We start from the raw sequence: 20,195 nt of genomic DNA, 5'->3' as shown, positions 1-20,195 counted from the left end.
GCCCAAGAGCCTATCCTTCCATAATTACCCCTTCAGTTCAAATGCAAGCTTAAATTAATAAGCATAGAATAAGGAGAACTTTATGCATTATTTGAATATCCAAGACAGAAATTTGAGCCCATATTTTTTGTGTTTACTTTTCAGCAGTGCAGAGCAGAACAAAATCATAGCTTCATAAGTTATCTGCTAAGAGGAATACTTCGTTGTAGCTCATGTTGAACTCTCATCTTGAAATCCTTGTCCCACTGAAAAGTAGCATCACATCCACCTGAATAATGTTACACACCACATTTTATTCAATGTCACCTCTGAGAGCAAATAAGACACACAGCATTCTGCAAACTTGTTCATTGGAAGAATAAACTGGAAAAATGGAAAAACAAATCCACATGAAACTCAACAAACTGAGATTCCCAAATTTAAACAGAAGAGGGAAGTAGAGGGCCAATGTCAGCACAGCTTCAACCATCAGGCCTCAGCCGAATTGTTTTCAGATTACACTGATTCAAAATATCTGGAAATTAGTGTTGGGTTTTGTGCAGCAAAGGTGGTCCAAGCAAGACTGAAATGAACTTGAGTTAGCTAGGTGACAGGGGAGAACAGAACAAATGCTTTAAAAGACCATAGTGGTATCCCCTGCTTGTCCACCAGGTACCTGAGAGAACAGTCCAGAATGATTGCTTGTTTAAAGCAATGCTGTGGTTGCCATCAAGCAGCTGTAAGGCATTCAGCAAGTGTTAATGTAGCACTTAGGTTACATACTATCTAGGATATGATGGAGGTCTTAAGACAGCATCTGTAGGGGTTTTAAGAAAGACCAATATCTGAGAATTCATCACCTCATAACCAACGTAGAGGACAAATCACTTGGTGTCATCATCACATCATCATGTCAATACAGAGTGTGCCAGGTACTGCACAACTATGTAATCGACAGTGGTTCTTTCCAGATCGTGTTTTCAATCTTGAGTATAAGATAAGAGGCAAATGGGAACAGCAAGAGTGAGAATGACAATTGCCATGTCAGCATGATGGGCGTTACATTAAGCTGCCTAATAGTTGTCAAGTTTTGAAAAGTGTCTATGAGCTATTTACAGGCTACCAATTTATGTGGTACTCTGAGTGCTGTACACTGGCTACAGAAATATCAATGAGAGCCTGTCTTTGAAAATGAGAACAGCAGATCGATGCTCATGGTAACACAGTTCCTAGGTTGATTCTTTCAGAGACGATAGTAGAAATCACAGGGAATGATGTACCTTTCCCTCTTGTTAGGGATCTCCAAGCCACAGAGCAGCGTTTCAAAGGGGAAAGCAGAGAGCAGTTCATTAAAGTGTTTTAAGGTCTTTTTTTTTTTAGTTACTGCCAGAAGTCTTGCTTTGTTATTAAAGGTGATTAAATGGCAAAAATTATTTTTACAGATTATTGTAGAGTCTTCTGTGTTTGTCTTTCTGTTTACTTGTCATCAGTGACTTTTCTGGGGTGTGGAAATAGAACTGACATTCCATTTTGTTCCTGTTTTTAAGACTAAATACTTACAGATAACTATTGACCCATTGCACGGGCAGTACAATTTTGGACCATTTTACTGAGCTTCTCAGCATGGAAAGATGTAGACTGTGGAAACTGAGCTGTCAGCCTAATTTGAGAAAGAGCAACAGCAGCAGAAAAATAACAAGAGACAGCCAGCCCTTTAGTCGAAGGAGCTAAACTCTAGCGGCCGCCAATGCAGACCCTGCTGTGAGGGAAGCATTCTTGTCTAGAGTTTTCTTGACTTTCTTTCCTGGAACTGATTTGTTATACAGTGATTTTTTTTCCCTATTTCATTTACAAAGAAAATAAAGTCAATAAAACTGAACCAGGAGCCTAAAATTATATCACTAGGTTTCCTTTTTTTAGAAAAAATCCCACCTTATTTAATCACTTCTCCGTACCCACACTGACTATCTGACTTAACATGCAGGTTTGGGAATTTCAGACTTGAGTTTATTCCTGCTTCTTTTGAAATTATCCTTCTGATTTCTGGACCACAATAACTCCTAATGAAGTGCCACTGCCAGTATAAAATTGAGGGAGGGAATAATAAATTCCATTATCCTGAGAATGTAAAGACCAATCAATCTCCCATTCCTGAATATGGAAGTGCAAAACACTGCCCTTTCTCACTCACAGGCTATTTATGTGATACTGAATCAAATAAATATCTTGCCTGTTGTTCCTTGTATACTTCTAATGTCTCTAATACTTCTGCATACATCTATCCATAAGCCTTTGAAGCAGAAAACATTTGAGCTGAAATAAAGGTTGATTGTGTCTTATCTGTTCTTTCCAGGGATTCTTTGAGGTCCTTTATAGAGTCTTCACTTTAATTCTTTGAAAGGAACAGTAGTCACTCTAAAAGTAACATTTCATATGAAGACAACTGGACCTTCTCAATTTATAAAATACATGATAGCAGTACATCTCTTGCTATTACTGGTGAAAATAAAACTGCTTTTCTTTCCATACCTCTGTTTAATCTTTCTACAGCACCACAGAATTCTTTTCCCATGAAGTACCATAAATTCATCATAATAGCTCAATACTCTTAGATCTTTTGGGCAAGGGGGTTGAGTGACCCAAACCCATGTAATCTCAGGGGAACCAGAATCACAGGAGTCCAGGAGTGTCCCGTTGTTCTGCACAGCACATCATAGAGTCATAGAATCACAGAATGGTTTGGGTTGGAAGGGAACTTAAAGATCATCCAGTTCCAAGCCCCCTGCCATGGGCAGGGACACCTTCCACTAGACCAGGTTGTTCAGAGCCCCATCCAGCCTGGCCTTGGGCACTGCCAGGGGTGAGGCATCCACAGCTGCTCTGGGCAACCTGTGCCAGTGCCTCACCAGCTTCATGGTGAAGATGTTTCTCGCCAACATTTGTTTTGCTTTACTGTGAACACAGGCACCTGCCCTCATGGCAGGGGCACCTCCTGCTCTGGAGAGTGGAGGCCATCCACACTGGAACTCCCTTAATCTTTCCTTGTGAGCTCAGTGACCAGCAGTGAATACAACGCAATGGAAGTAGCAGGTAATAAAATACTATGTAACAAGTGTGATTCCTGTTTTTTAAACTGACTCTTCAATTCCTTACAGGGTTACTGTGCACACATGCACTTGCTCAGTACCCCTCAGAGGGGATTTTGCTGGGTCTTCCTAAACATGTGGAAAACAACATGTGGTGTTTTCATGCTCAGACTGAGCATGAAACAAGGTCTGCAGGAGATTGTTAAAAGGTCCTTTACAAAATAATGGCTAGTGGTGTTCGCTTTGTTTTGTTTTCTAATTGATAGCAACTATATATTATCTTGTTACTGTTTACTTTGATGATGAATAACCCGTACTGTTCTTGTTTTGTATATTCTTCTCTTAAACCCCTGTTGCATAATACACACAAATATGAATACATGCATCTGCCACAAAATTTTCTGTTGAGTTCACCATCGGCAAAAAAAAAGCTGTAGAGCCACCAGTGATGAACTGTGGTAATAATACTGCTGTCACAAGGAGTACAGGATCTGTACCCTTTAAAGAGCCTGAGTCTGTAAAGAGAAGAATATATTTTATCAAACCAACTATCAAAAATGGGAAACACCAGACATTTCTGGATGCATAAACCTCCTACAGGTCCCTGCAAAACTCCCTAAAGAGGGCTTGTCTTCCCCAAACTATGTTTGTTTTCCAAAATTATACATTACAGACTAATTACCTTTTCCACATCCCTTGTCTGACTTAAAGTCTTAACTTGAATCATTACAGGCACAGCAACATTGCTACCCTTATGACAAGTTAAGTAAGCAGACTGCTGTACTGTTCAGAATTCAGCCTATTTATAGCAGTATAAATACCTATTTATACCAGTTGTTAATTTGCTGTAGTATCTTACTTGCCTTTCTGTAAATGTGATCAGAAAGCTGTCTGGGGAAACTTTGATGGGGATTCCCAATGCATCAAGGTAAGACACCGTGGTGAGAGAGCTTTCCTGTTCTAGTCAAATGGTGGGAGGAAACTGTGGGAGGACATTGGATGATTATCAACAATTAAGTAAGAAAACCTGTGTCTTCACTGTAAAGATGATCTGTTAATGTGAGCAAACAAGAACACTAAGGTCAAACATACACTTCCAGGCTTGTCAGCTAGGCTGAACAAACAGCCAGACAGAGCGCCCTTTTCTCTGAACCTGAGCGAGGACTGAAGCAACACTTCATCTAACAGCAGCAGAAACAGACTGAACAAAACACAGAATCCCATAGCAGATTAATCCTTCTTTAAGTAAAATGCTATTGTATTAATGAGTCTGAAATTCTATTTGATCGTCTCTGTAGGAAACTTCACATGAAATAGGTGACACTGATGGGACTGAAAATTGATGTGCTGACTAAAGGGTGGGTCATGAGAAAGCCAAAGTCAAGGGCAGAACATTTGGGAAATGTTCTTTTTTTACATATACTTGTATTACTCTCCATCTGCACATGTTCCTCTTGCACTGTTTTTTCCCAGAACACAAAATAGCCATTGGGATTAAGAAACTATTCTCAAACTGAGTAGTGGTTTTGCTGCTGATATGCTAATAATTACTTCCTTGAAGCTGTTCAGTGAATTGTAATTTGTGCTGTGTGCCACTGCAAGAGTATGTACCTTTAATGCTATTTTATTATTTGCTTTAATGCTATTTTATTATTTGCTACTACTTTATTTCTTTACGTTTCAGGAGACTTCAAACAACATCAAGCTGTATCTTAACTAGGTACCTCCTGGGAAAGTGATACCGGGCTTTCATGTAATGATGAGACTTAATCACCCTGAACTGACACTATCTCCCTATATTTGCAAGTATTTAATTGCTTTTGAAAGAATTTATTTCTCTAACTGATCAGCAAAACAATACACAATTAAGTAATTTCTCAACTTTCATTCTAATAATGAAGAAGTAGCAGTTTTGGACAAGCTTTCTGCCGCTACATCTAATGTATATCTTTTCATACGCAAAATCTAGACCAGTGTTCAAGCTACTGTTCTCATCCATGAGCAAGACTTTTCCGCTTCAGAATGGTAGGGAATTTGCCTACCAAATCCTCTGTTTATCAGGAAGAATCTGAATCAGGAAAGTGTGATTTCCCAGCTACTGAGGCCCAAGAGATTCAAAATTTTATCTAAAAATTAAATAGTAATTACAATTTTTTGTTTTCACTGAAGTCAAAGAATATGTTTTGCAACCTATTTGAAAGGGGGAAAGTTCAGGCTCAAGAAAAGATGAATTTGTAAAAAAATTAATCTTAAACATTATTATAAAATTGTATTTTCTTATGTAAATTAAATTCATTTATTTGATTATGTATTCCCATTAAGTATGAAAGAACATCTCTGCAGGTTAGTGAGGATTTTAATCCTTACATTCCTAGAGTTTTTTAAGACAATGCAAGAGTCTATTTTGGTCAACTTTTGGGTTCTGACAAACTTTCTTAGTTGTGAACTCATACAATTGATTTGAGTTTCAATTATTTTGTAATAAGAAAACCTGAAATAAAGCAATGAGAAAACTTATCAGAATCCCAGCTAATAATCCAGACTATAATTTATGTCACATGCCATGTGAAGGGGTGTATCAGAAAATGTCAGCAACGTGCCATATATTTTTCTGTTCCAATTAACAGAAAATACCTTACCATTCTGCAATCACTACAGTGAAATTTATTACAATTCAAAGGCACACATGATTCTCCACACCACTTAAATTTTCTTGCACCAGTGTTATATAGGGTAAAATATGTCTCCCTCCTCCTAAATATAAAAGTATCTGCAAACACTTTTAAGATCAGAGGTGTAAATTCACAGTTCTGGAGATCATTCATTCAATGTCATTACTATTTTTAAATATGACCAAAAGAATGTATATCCTTAAATAATTCAGAAACAAAGCCCACAGTTTTTGCAGACCTTGGGCAGGCACTGCAGCGTGCCTGTAAACTGCAATCTTACCACATCCGACATGAAAAACACTTCTGGGTTTTTTGGGGGTTTGGGTTTTTTGGTAACATGGCAGCACATTGTCAAGCATAACAGGAACATGTGGACAGTCAGACCTTATGAAAGCACTAATGCTACAAATGTCGTTAAACATCTGTTTCAATTTAAACCTTTACACATGTGGATTCACTGGATGTTTCTTCTCCACAGTTAATGTTTGTACCAGGCAGCAATCTTACTGTTTCTGAGAAGGCACTTTGTACTCATGTGAGCAAAACACTAAGGGAGGATAAAGAAAACAGAAGTAGGTAATATTTATCAGCTGTCTGAATGTTTTTTTCAAGCTAGTAGGCATATCATGTTCGTTCAAACACTTATGCAGTATTTGTACTACCTTAACTTGAACATGCTTCAAGAAAAAACTTGCTTTTTTTCAATTTTCAAAAGTCTAATTCGCTGAAATATAAGCCAAGGTTGACTCAAAACCTGGTCAATCTTTGTTTCCAGAATGGCCATATCCTGAAAATTTGATTTTCTGTATTTCTATACTCTGGAAAGTATATTCTGCAAATTATATTTGGTTCTAAGGCTAAGAGAACTACTTGTACCTGTTCCATGTAAACTTGCAGTAGAAAGATTTGTAGCTTCATATACTTTTGTTATTTAAAAGGTCTGTGTAACACTCCTCCTTAAAATCAGCATTGCATCCTGCAAGTGCTTAAATATCCAATTCAGTTTCGTAGGTGTACCATTATTCCTCAGTAAAATCAGAGTAGTAAAAGCTTTGAACTCCTTAAACTTCTTGATAATTGCTAGACCTAATTTCAAATAATTAACAGGATCGCTTTGCTAAAGTTTTACACAAGAGTTGAAAAAAAAAAAAAAACAAAACATTCTGTTAGATAAAAAATAATGACAAGTAAACTTCAGGGTGAGGGACAGTGAGGAAAATATGAGGGACTGGTGATTTTGCAGGTGTCTGGAGTTATAATTTGGTGTAAATAAGTGGAGAAAAATTTCTGTGAGTCAGCTGTATGTAAGAGCCACAAGGTTTTTGCTTTGCTGTGAGTCTTTCTCAGCTCCAAGGTAAGTAGAGGCAATTTTTTCTTTTATTCTGAAGTGTTTTGTAGTGAAAAACTTATCCTTGGCATCTGTGGACAATTACAAGTGTGATAGGAGCTTGGATGGTTAAACAGTTAAACTTTTAAATGTCACCTTAGTTACATTCTGAGCATTGGCTTATTATTTACTTCTTAGAAACCCCAGAGAGAAGCCACCGCCCTATTTTGCTGGCAATGTATGTAAACCTGCCACAATGACAGTCCTCACTTTGGAAATCTACTGTCCTCAGCGTGACCTGATTGCTTGTCAAGTTCTCAGTCATATATGTTTAAGGACCAGATTGCTATCTGATTAAATCAACTTAGTGCTTTGGAAATAAATATGTTATTTTCATTTATATCAGAAGAAAGGATTTCTGCGGACAAAGGGAACTAGAGAAGGGTGGGAGAAAAGAGTCTAATTTAAGGAATTGCAAATGTGGTTACAGTTGCAGATTTCTTTGCAATGTTTCTCAAGGATTTGAAAGGCATCTGTGAATATTACATTTTGGAAAAATGAGAGAGGCAATCAACTGGAAACACAAAGCACGACTTCACACTATTCTTAGTCAGAAAAATATAGTCTTGATCTCTTTCTGAAGATCTTGTATTGAGAAGCTGCAGCATTTGCAAAAGTCCCATGCTCAGCAGTAGCAATTGTAAGTAGCAATTTGGACAACAGATTTTCTTTCCATTCCTTGGACATTTCAAGTAGAGTTTTATCTAAAAGCTGCTTTTGGACATTGCCCAGGAGCACAATTATACAGGCTTCCTAATTTCCATTTGAAAAATAGTATCAATAACTTCAGTATGCATCTTGTATTTTAAACACATTCAGCATTCCCCAAATATTAACAGTGATTAGTGGAACTAACGATCACAAATGGATTTCCTTCACTTGATTGCAGAAGCTGTTAATATTAGAGGTTGAGAACATTAGTCTCTTACTTCAACAAGCATTTAAAATTGTGGAACATAATGACTTTTCTGTGCATTGCTTTATATTGCTAAATATAAAAAAATATTTTTATTGGATAATAACATGTCTCTGCTACCAAGAAAAGTCACCCAGAGTGGAGATGTTTTTTTATCTGACAGAACAGATTTTCCACAGTAAGACTTTCTTCAAAAGTAATCACCAAAGGAGTGGTATTTCTCATACCAGACTATTTCCAGCATATTACTGAACCAGACCTGCAGGAAATGAAGCATAAGTCTCTTCTAGGTAAATAAGCAGGACTCACTGGTACAGATTAAATTGTTTCTTTTAGAGACCTACCCTGTGGACAAGAATAATTTAAGTTACATTTTAAATTACTCTAACTTCCTTGAGCTGTTTCCTAATCAGTTACTGAAACTACAGTTAGAACTCACATCAAGGAACCACCCAGTTTGGCATTAGCCTCTACATCTACTTTTAACAGACAAGAATGCAGCAATATTTTAAAATTTAAAGAGCTGCAGCTGGGCCCCAGGGAAGGATACCTGTATACTTACACAGTTCATGCAGAATTCTGTGAGTTTCTCATTTTCATAAGGTCTAAGAACCAACAGCGTTAATTAAATCAAGTTGATCTAAGCAGTGGGATAAATATTTTAGAGGACCTAAAGAAGTCTTTGGAACTTTGGTGAAACCTTTATCATCTTAATGCTTTCTATTACTTGGAGCTGCTACAGCTGTGTCACCAGATTCTCATGTAGCAATTTCCCTCATGTGTGCTAGCTTGTGATTACACTTCAGCTGTAATTATGTGTGTAAAATGTGACCAGCAGCTTCCAGGCCTTGTGTCCTGTCACTAATTCCCCCCCGTATCCAGTTTGTGTGAAGCAGTAGCTGTAAAGGTGAAGGGCTGAACGGAACTGTCCCCAGAGCCCATAATTAATAGCTGAAGGACCCCACTGCAATGTGTGCATAAGGTATCCCAGTGCCTGGAATTGCTGTTGCAAATCTCTAAGCGCTGCATCTGGTTTTCCTTTGATCTTTTTACTCACCAGCTAATTTATTGGTTCATTGTTAGGTAATTGCTCTGGACAATTAAACAGTCAGATATCTCATCCCTAAGTAGGAGACTTGGATAAGGAGAATTGATCACGCAGTGTAATTTCCATCATGCTGAAGAAAAGTTTTCCTTGATGTATTGATTTTTCTAGGTATCTCCCTTGCCTTGTTTAAATAATGTAAATAAACAGGTATTTTGTTCAAGAACAAGATAGCTCTTTAATTTCAGTATCACCTGTCACTAATACACAATTTAATTTTCACATAAAAGTTAAGATTTTAATAACAGCAACTAGTTCATATAGGTGTTTTTGGAAATAAATGTCAAAATGCCTTTTATCCCACTACGTAGCTGAGCACAGACAGGCAGGGAGACTTGGCCAGTGCCATGCAACAGATATACCTAGTGCTACCTTATGTAATATGCTTTCCTGTGCCAAGTACAAAAGAAAGAGAAATCCAACTACTTCTATTTCTAGATAAATGAATTTTCTCTATAAATTTAAATACCATTTCTCTTCTTCACTTCTCATTCTAAAACAAAACTCAGTTCTTCCGTTACTGGTCATAGATATCTGTATATAATAAATTGCTTTTTTAAAAGGCAGGACCTTTTAACTGATAACTGATTCCAAGTGCAACCTTATTTTGTTTACATGAACAAACCAGACTTTCAACGTATGTGATCAAGCAGTAAATAAACAATCATTTTCCTCTGATATCTCAAATCAGCTTCAATGTTCAATATCCACAGAACAATTCTTTCTTAAGAATTGTCTGTGCTCAGAAACCAAAGCAGAATATAAGACTTCTTTCACTCAGCTTCCTCTTCAAGCAGTTTCTGCACAGCCCTGAACATATTTCTCTAAAGTAAAATGTTTATTTGTTTATGCAGGAGAAATGCATTAAAAGTATGTGCAGTAATATTGGATGTGGATTCTCACCATATATCAATCAGCATTAGCTCAATGCATAAACCTAGCTCTCCATTGTCTCTACAACAGAAATTCTCTAAGGAAGGGTACAGTGAGGAAAAATTTATTATATCAATCTTTGGATCTTTATTTCTAGTTGTAACTGCAGTTTATTAATCAACATGTTTAGTATGCCAATAAATACTCCAGGGAAAATTGTAATGAAGCTGTGCGACAACCTGGAGTTTTATTTCTAATGCTCTGATACATTTGTTCAAAAGTTTTTTAAGGAATTGTGATGAGCCAGATGGTCTGCACAAGCAGAATTGTTAGAAAAGCTGAAAACTGTATGTTTAATTGGGTTTACTGTGGTGGGTCTTGGCTAAGGGTCAGACTTCCACTTAGCTGCTCGTTCGCTGTCCCTACTGAGGAGGACCAGGGGAGAAAAATAGTGTAAGAAAGATTGTGATTTAAGATAAAGACAGGGACATCACTTATCAATGACCGACTTGGGGGAAAAAAATTTATTTATTAATTTATTGTCCACTAAAACAGATCTAGGTAGCAAGAAACAAACACAAATATTAAAACAACACCTTTCCTCACACTTTCCCATGTTCAACTTTACTCTTTCACTCTCGAATATGAGCCGTGGAAAATTTAAAGCAGCTCAGTTCAATGTAAGAATCCTCCTTCTGTTATGCTAATAACTCATCTTGTGTTTCTTACATATCTTCCAGTGATTTGTTCCCTATTACATGACCTTCACCTTAGGAATACTTTTATTTTTCCCCATTTCAGGATGGTATATTTCCACACTTGATCAAACTTTAAGGAGTTTCAGAAATTAAAGTGAACTTTGAAATTCAAGTGTATAACTGTAACTTGCAGTAAATGGACACTGTTTGCAGCACTGTAAATAGAGTTACTGAGAGAGCAGAACTGTTAAGCTACAGACCAGATGATATCTGAAATTCCATGTTCATTGTGCTGGTTACCAGCACTCTTAGAGTGTTTTTCCAGATACAATGATAGAAACGTATTAGTAAAATTATAGCTTTGTGATTTACCTTGACACCTACATTAACTAGCAGGCTTTGGGGTTTTTAAAACTCTCTAGGACTTAGCATCTATGTTAACTTGGAACCTTAGGTTTGATGGCTTAAAAACTAGGATTATTGTTCTCGTTACTTCAGTGAAAAACTTCAGAGCTCAATCCCATAAAAGTTAAATTAAAAAAAGAAAGATAAAACCCCATGAGAAAACAAAACTAATTTGTAAGCCGAGTAAATTTAGAAAGCTTTGAGATTGGCAATACTAGATTCAAGCTTCCACAGTACAGCTGTTGTTCTGCCTTTTTTTTTTTTTTTTTTCTTGTTTTTTTTGAGGGACAAGTTATGACTTTGCCTGAATTAAGACGTGTTACACAGAAAAGAGCACTTCTGAAACTTAAATAGCCATCCAAGGCTTCAGGTGAAATAATGGTGCTGACAGCAGTAATTGAGAAGGGTGAATGCTTGAAAAGATGAGCAAGAGATGTATCTCTGGAACGGTTATCCTCTGAGGAGGGTCAGCAGGTAACATCAGGTAGAAAAGTAAGATTTTTTTTTTTTTCAAAGAAGAGAACAAAAGCCCTAGAAGTAGGAAGAAATTGGTTGCTATTGGAAAATAGGGCAAATTATAGGTCATGTATTTTCTCTGAATTCAACTGTATATTAAAATATATGCTGTACATTTAGTTACAGTATATCAGGAATATTTAATCAATTTGATAACTTTTATAACTTGTAAGTCTTTTGACCAAAATATCCCTGAAAATAAGCACGAAGTCAAAGCACTAATTTTAGATCAAACTTATTAGTCAGCTAGGTTGTTGATCTGGCACTTTCAGTAAGCATAAACTGGCACAGATACTGGAAAAAGCATTCCTGGTCCCCACTAAAGACATGCTCCTGCCTTCGTTCCTCCCATCCCTTATAGCAGCACAAATGTTTGTCTGTGTTTATATGGTGAACTGGGTCAGAGAGCTGAGCAGATGAAAATGGAAGGCAGGAATCATTTTCTGTCAGAGCAGATCCTGCATCTGATTCACTGCTTTGACACATGAACAATTTTCTGACACAACTGAGCCTTGCGAGCGGGCAGCACACAGGTGAGGAGCGAGCAGGGCTTCTGTAGGGGGAAGCGGGGACCCGTAGCTGCCGAAACGGCTGCTGAGGAATTCCCATCTGAGAAGCGCCAGATTCAGACTGTGGTATGAGCTTACTCTGCTGGTTCACATATTTTCGAGAATAATTGACAGGTTAGTTTTTTATCAGGATTTTTTTATAGCAGGATTCTCTCAGCAAGTAAAACAGACAGGCATCCAGTAAGGATCAGAAAGGATAAGCTACAATAAACCTATTTCTGTCTCACTGTTAGATTTTTTTTCTGCTATATTACATGTTTCTCTCTTGCACTTTAGCCTGAACTGTACCATTTTTCACCTATTTAATGAAACTTTAGTATTTAAGATCTTCTTTTAACCTCCTCAGCTATACGCAGGTTACCCAGCCCTGGTCAGCTGACAAACCGGGGCATCCTGTTGGTCATGACATTTATTTACCTTGTATATCCATTCAGCATCCAGTGTTGTGAGCAATGAGCTACAGTGAAACTTCTTCCACAGAAATGTATGAAATGAAAACTGATGTTTGTTCTCTAGTAACACCTCCTAGAATGTAGACCAGGAAACAATCTATGTCAATTTTTTGGCTTGACTTATTTGTGGCCGTTGAAGAAGGCAGAAACACGTATCAGAAGGCCAATTTGCACTCTGTGTAGCTGCCAAATGCAGGTCGCTGTTTCTGTCTAGGGAGAAATAGCTTGTGTTCTCCTTTTCCTCTGTTCTTTCATTATAATGGTTTCTGTAGGAGATTCTTCTGTCAGTGCCAGCTCCAACAGCAAAATACAATTCCTACAGCCCAATGCACAATCTATAAAATTATTTAACTGAAACTTTCTTTTTTTTTTTCCTCTGCTACTTTAGTGTGGCATAAAATTTCCTTTAGGAAGGGAAATCTTTTCTCTTCAGACAACAATTTCATACCATTGATAGTCTCCTTTATTGACTAAAACTTTGTATGAAGAAATGAAACCAAGTGTATCTTGATTCTTATGTGCCAGTAACTGATCACAATAAAACATAACCTATTACAAATATCTGCTTAGATTTTCTGTGGCATTGAAGAGGCAGAAAGATACTGCTGAGCTTCACCATAGCTGGATCTTGTCTTTTCTACATGAAAACAGAACTGGTAACTGGATACTTCATTCCACACTAAAACTGGTTTGGGATCCTTGCTGCTGTGTGGGCTGGAAAACGAGGTACAGAGTGGAACTTCACAGGCCAGAAAATGGCATATGAACATTTGGTACACATCACAGTTCTCCAAATATCATCACATTTATTTTTGGAAAAGTGGGAAAAATACACAACGGAGCATGTCAGGTCTCCTCTGCAGTCTTTTGCCCTCTGCCACACGTAATTATAAGACAGTTTGATTCTGTGGGGCCTCTGTGGTCCCAGGTTAGGGACCTGATCATACAGAGAAAAGCAGTAAGTGAAGTGTTATCTTAGGCCTCCTGTACTGGGATGTGGGTCAGCCGAGGCTAAGCACATTACAGTTCATTCTGCTACATGAAGAATGCTGCCATTTGCTGTCGGGCTTCCTGGAGCTGAAGTGCTGCTTTAAGTCTGGTTTTCCTACTTATAGAATAGCTGTGGCTCTTCATGAGATTTTAAAAGGGGATTTCAAATAAAAACTTAGTTTCAGTTTCCTGTTCTTAAGAAGTCACACAGGACATACTATTCTACTGTTTAAAGAAGCTGTGCTTTTAGAGTGTGTTTTGACAGAAATGAAACTATTTTCAAAATACTTCAAAATATTAAACAGTGCTTCCACACTGTTGGAGCCTCTTTTCAACATCTTTCAGGCTTAGGCTAAAAATCAAAATATCTTCTAACTGAACTAAGTACAAGGCCTCCCCATATAAAATAATGGCCATGCACATATTAAGAGGACAATAACGTAGCATAGTCCTTTATAATGAGCAGTGTGCTCCTCCCTGTACAGCTTGTTCTCTGGTAACGTATGAAGCTGAGAGAAAGAATGGTATCTGCTCTCTCTGGCAGTAGAGCACAATGTTTTAACACTCTCGTCTTTCAAGTCTATAATGCCTGAGACTGAGTCTGCATAGTATGAAGGTCTGCGAGTACATAGTGGTTTTTGTGTCCTTTGCTGTTCTCCGTTAACATCTATACAAGGACAGCTGTAGCCTGGCTCCCCAGGAGTCCTGGAGATTAAATATCTGCTGGTCTTACAGGCAGCCATATCATCTGCAGCATAGATTTTACTGGTTTGAAGCTTAAATAGAGAATAAAAGTGCTGGGATATACTGTGGTAAAGCAGAGCCGGAGTAATTTTCAACATAGGATACAGACAATTTGGTGTTTGCAGTTAAAAAAACCAAACACACACACACACACACACACACCCCAAAAAAAAAAAACCAAACAAACAAAAAACAACAGGTACAAGTATCTAGAGCTTGCAAAAAAAAAATATTCCAGTCTATCACAGGAATTGTCTTTCATATTGTGAAAAATTAAAACCTTGATAATTTCTCATTGATCACATTTTATTAGAAAGAAATAATTATAACTTCATGAAAGTGTCTGATTCATACATATTTTAGTTCTTCCAGGGCTTATAAATGCTTATACTTACTATGAGCAGTGGGTAGCTGCTGGAATAGGCAGTGACTCTCTGGTACCAGAACAACTGACCTGGTCATCCAGATGTTTCCTTGCCAGCCAGGGAAGCACCCCTTCACCCTGTTCTGACTGCTGTCATTTGGCCATTTCTCACATTGAATCACAGAATAATTTAGGTTGAAAAGCACTTCCGTTAGCATCTATCCCAACCCTCTGCTCAGAGCAGGTCTAACTTTACCAAGTTTCCCCAAGCCAAGTGCAGTCAAGCCCTGAACACCTTGAAGGCTTGGGAGTCCACAGCCTCTGGGACCCACCTGCTCCTCTTGGTAGAAAGGTTTCTTCATATCTGATTGGAGTTCTCCTTGTTCCACTCTGTGCATGTCACCTCTTATCCCATTGCTATGCACCTCCAAGAAAAGCCTGACTATATCTTCTCTCCATACTCCCATCAGGGATTTGTAGGCAGCAGTACGGTCTCCCTGGAGGCTTTCTCTTCTCCAGGCTGAACTAACACAGTTCTTCCCATTCCTCCTAGTGGATTGTATCCTGCAGCCACCCAGCCAGCCCCTTGAGAGCCAGTCTTTACCGCACGTCTTGCCAGCAGTGCCTGTCCTGCATCTGACTTGATCAGATGAAAAGGTGGTTGAATGCATAGGAAGGAGAGCAAGCTGAGTATATGGCCCTTTGCTAATTCATCCTGCTTTCACAAAAAAAAAGAAAAAAACAAAACACAAAAAAAAACCAAAACCCAGAATTGTTTTGAAATTTTATATCAAAACTGGCATTTATTTTTGGTTGAGAACAATGAAAACTTGTTCCCTTAGCAGTTAGGCAAAAGTAAATGAAGTTACAGCATTCCCTGAAGTAACTAAAACTAAAATTTTTCTGATTAAAGAAAAAAAAAGTAGGGTCAGAATGGAACAATTGTGCATATTTTAAGCTTTGCTGAATTCTAAGCATTTGTCCAAGGATTTTGCTAAATACAGATAAATTTGGGTTGAATTTACATTGATAGATGAGCTGCAACTAGAGAAAATAAGGCTTGACTTTTTTTAATAATAATAAAAAAAATCTGTATAGGAAAGCTATTTTAAAATTAAGAATTTTGAATGAGATTAATATTATACTTGAAGCAGGGCATTTCTGTATATACAGGAAAGGAAGATTAGTTATAAAACTATTTTTAATATTGTGCAGACTACATTTAAATTTATAATGTCTCTTGGAATGGAAGTATAAATATTTATGAATTAATATTATTAATTTCTGTAGCAAATTGGATTTTTATTTAAATCTTTATGAAGTAAAGCTATTTCCTTGGACAATAGAATCTAAATGATTAAATAAATAATAATAATTTGTAATAAATATCTAATATGATAGTTCACAGATAGTTGTTTCTTCTGCTTTTTGTCTTTTGCTATCCCCTGTCCTAATAAGATGTGAGCTGAAAAAAGTAATTTCTATTATGACGAAACTGTTCAACTGATGAACTAAACCTTTTAAATTATACGGAATATTCAAATAATTTCTTGTCTGAATAAATCAAGTTTAATCCCCCAAGGAGGCTGGCTTTAGAACATGATTTAGTGTATTAGTCTATTGTTGCCTTCCACAAGTGTTAATTGCCATGGGACCAAAAAAGGGGGAGTAGCACTTCTACTGAAACTAATGGCAAATAAGTTCTTAAAATGTCCTTTTTAGGAATTATTTTTTCTGTGTAATAGGCTATATGCTATGGAAGAAATCTTCAGAGAAGTAACAGCAGGTATCAGCAATTTACAACTAATTAATTACTAGATTACTAGTTAATGATTATTAGAAGTTGGTTAATATATTAATCCTTGTTCATGGAAGATAATACTGAAATTTGTATAACTGAAAGATGTTTATATCCGCTGTTACAGGAATTTCATACGATACTAGCAGATAACATGCAATAGGAGTCTTGCCAGTTCACATACCTGTGATGCATACATTATGTATTATTGACAAAGTTAAACATATAAAGCAGCAGTTTTAGACACTAGCCAAAGCTTCCAAATTTTCTGTTTCAGGCCTCTCCTCTCCTGTAAACAAAATAGGCTTAAAAATCAAACTTTACAGCCAATATTTTTGTAGGGTTTTTTTAATAAATAAAAAAAAAAAGCATGCAAGATTGTCAATATACACATATACACAAGTGTTCCCCAGAAGAAAGAGGCATAAAAAAATAGATAATGAAAAAATCTTCCAGTACTGGAAAAGAATATGTTGAGAATTAATTTTTTTCTATTTTACCTGGGGTTTTTTGTTTGTTTGGTGTTTTTTTGCCCATTTTCCTAAGGCGGAAAAACCTTGTTCTCTGTATGAATAATTTTTATTAGGAATGTTTATATTTAGCAACTCGAAGTAGAAAATCTTCCATTTTACACCCAAATCTAGTAATTTAGATGGCAGACCATGAAAAAGAATGACATTCTTTTTTTTTTTCTTTTTTTTTTATTTTTTTTTTTTTTTTTTTATTTTTTTTTCTTTTTTTTTCTTTTTTTTTCTTTTTTTTTTTTCTTTTTTTTTTTTCTTTTTTTTTTTCTTTTTTTTTTTTTCTTTAAGAAAACACCCAATATGAGAGGAGACACAGGCTCTGAAAGAGAGCATGGGGGTTCAGAAGGTGGCACTGTTCCCCCTGTTGAATTTAAATGTTGGTGTGGTGTACAGGGACAGAGCACAGCTGTCACTTAATGATGTTGTATAAATTCCTTCCACATCCATTAATACGTATGACAAAGAAATGGAAAAATAAAACGTGTGTTAATGCTTTGGTTATTACTTACTGATATAAGTCAAGTAATACCCTATTACAATTCCAGTTATGTCTCTTACCTTTTTCTCTGGACTCATAGTATGTAAAATCACTTCTGTTCACATTATGGAAATATAGGCTATAGAATTTCATTATTAATATCTTTTTATTATTATTATTGTGGTCTTTGTCGTGGTCAGACATTTGTGATATGGTCCATTACATTCATTCTGCCCACAAATACAGACCAAACACGGTAAAGAGACTATCTCCTAATTACCTCTTATCTCACCTCTGTAATCTATTTTGCTATTGTTTTCTCTAATGAGTAAAAGAATATTTACAGTTTTCAGTAGTTTTCAGAAAGGAAAAATAATCCACTTGCTAGCTGTAATGCATTAAATGAAAAACTTTAAAATAACAGATGTCAGTGCAGATTGGATTTATTTTTCCAATATGCTTTTAAATGAATGAAAGTGAAACTGTTAGTACTTGTTGTAGCTCACAAAGTTGGTTATATTTACATGATTTTAATGTCTGTTTTTTAATGTTAGAACTGCAGTCATGTATGTGGGAGGTAACTGATGTTTGGCAGTTTCCCAAAAGAGCCTAGCTGCTATGAGCTTGTCATTTAGGATGACAGCCATCTTTTCTTTCCGATTTATTTTGTGATTTCATAAATCAGATCTTTTTCTCACAGTTGAATGCTGAATGTAGTATTGCTACTTACGGTAGAGCTCAATAGTCAGATAAATGTTCCAACAATGCTAATGGACACATGAAGAAGGGTATTTTTCCTGGAAGACATTCTGGTCTCCTAAAGCAGTCTTGTGTTGAAGCTGTACATTTTCTTCTTCACACAGATAAAGAAATACATGCTGGTTCATTACCTGTAGGCATCTTGAAAATCTGATAAAATGAGATCCACTAATAAACCAGCCTGCAGAGGTTATGGTCGGGAAAGTAACACTGTAAAGAGTGACGTCCTATCGCTCTGATTCTACATCCTTGAATGCTGTGGAGTCACGTATATTTACTTTAATGCCAAAGACTTTTTTTTCTGCTCCTGTGTTACAGTATCAATACAGTAAATGGAAGAATGAGCTGGACTGCAGCTTTTCTTCTACATCATCCAAATTGTCAGCTTAGCTCTGCCTGCAGAGTCCTCATTAGAAAGGGGAGTGGAAGGAATGAACAGCTTGCTTTTTTCAGATTCCAGATGGAGTTTGTAAATCTGACAGGTGGGGAAGAGAAATAAGTGGGAAAGAAAATTTTTCCTACTTGTGAAATGACAAAAATCTGTCTTGAGAAAATGAATATTGGACAAACCAGGGTTGTATATTATATCTTTTCTGAGTATAACAGCATTTGAGGGGTTAATAATTCAAAAATAGTTGTAACTAACACCCAGATAATCTGTAATTGGAAATACATTAGATGAATGCCAGCTGAGAACCTTGACCATGAATAGATTACTTTGCATAAAGACTTGTGCTATTAGGTGTTTCTTTTGAACCTCATTCTCCTGTATCCTCTGTGTCTGGAATGCTTCTCCGCTATAGAGATATGAATCCTACAGATACAGCTTGCTGGCTTGTTTTTAAAATTCAATCATCTAACTGTCTTCAGGTATCCAATAACTGTACAAGGGGCATACTGAACACACATTTTACTTTGCTTCACATAAATTTTTAAGACTTCACATAACTTTTAGTATGCTGGAGTGGGGTTTTTTCTGTTTGCAAGCATGAGGCTGTGACTTTCCAGATATGGGTATTAAACTGCACTGCACAGATGTCTAACTAGGTAGCTCTCTAGCTTCAGGTCAATACTTATCTGCTTGCTTGCTTCACACCTGACTGTACCACAAATCTGAAATGCACCAGACTTAAATACAGCAGTTAGTTTATAGAGATCATGCTTTCTATTTTGCACATTTGCAGATACTGGAGACGATGGAAAGGAAGACAGGCTGAAAGCTAAGAAGCTAAGCTTTATACTACAAGGCACTGAGTTTCTTATTTCCCAAATGTATTTGAAAAGCAAAAGGTAAGGCAAGAGCACAGGAAAAATAATTGATTGTGTGATAAAGAAATATATAAGACTGGAAACCGAATTTCCTTTAACAGTTTGTGAATGCATATGGGGATATATCTGATTGCTCTCTGCAGTCCAAGCTAAGCAGCTATGCAGCACTATTGGCAGCAGCAGGTAGAGATGAGGTGTATGGAAGCATATGGGATTTTTTTTGGAGCAGGTTTGTGGAGCAGTCGCAGAGCTCTGAACTAAAATTTTGCTGCCTGGCTGGCTATCACTGTAGGAAGATGAACTAGACTACATGCATGGTTCCTTTTAGTCCTCTTTGGGAACAATTGAAATGAAATCCCTGACCATGCTGAGGTATTTCCATTTATTTGAATATACCTGGATTTAATTTTAATTTACTTTAATTTTCTAGGCAATCTGTTGTGTTCCCATCTGTGAATTTGCCTATATACTTATATACACATATATGCGCACTGTATCTATAAATATAATATACACTGTGTATAGAGATATATATACTATATGCACAGATATATTTACTATATGCACAAATATATATACTTGCAGATTACAGTGTGTCATGATACAGCCTT

The sequence above is a fragment of the Falco naumanni genome, chromosome 7, assembly GCF_017639655.2.
Source record: "Falco naumanni isolate bFalNau1 chromosome 7, bFalNau1.pat, whole genome shotgun sequence".
NCBI lineage: Eukaryota > Metazoa > Chordata > Aves > Falconiformes > Falconidae > Falco > Falco naumanni.
The sequence above is the reverse complement of the archived record's forward strand: the minus strand, read 5'-3'. Positions refer to the sequence as shown.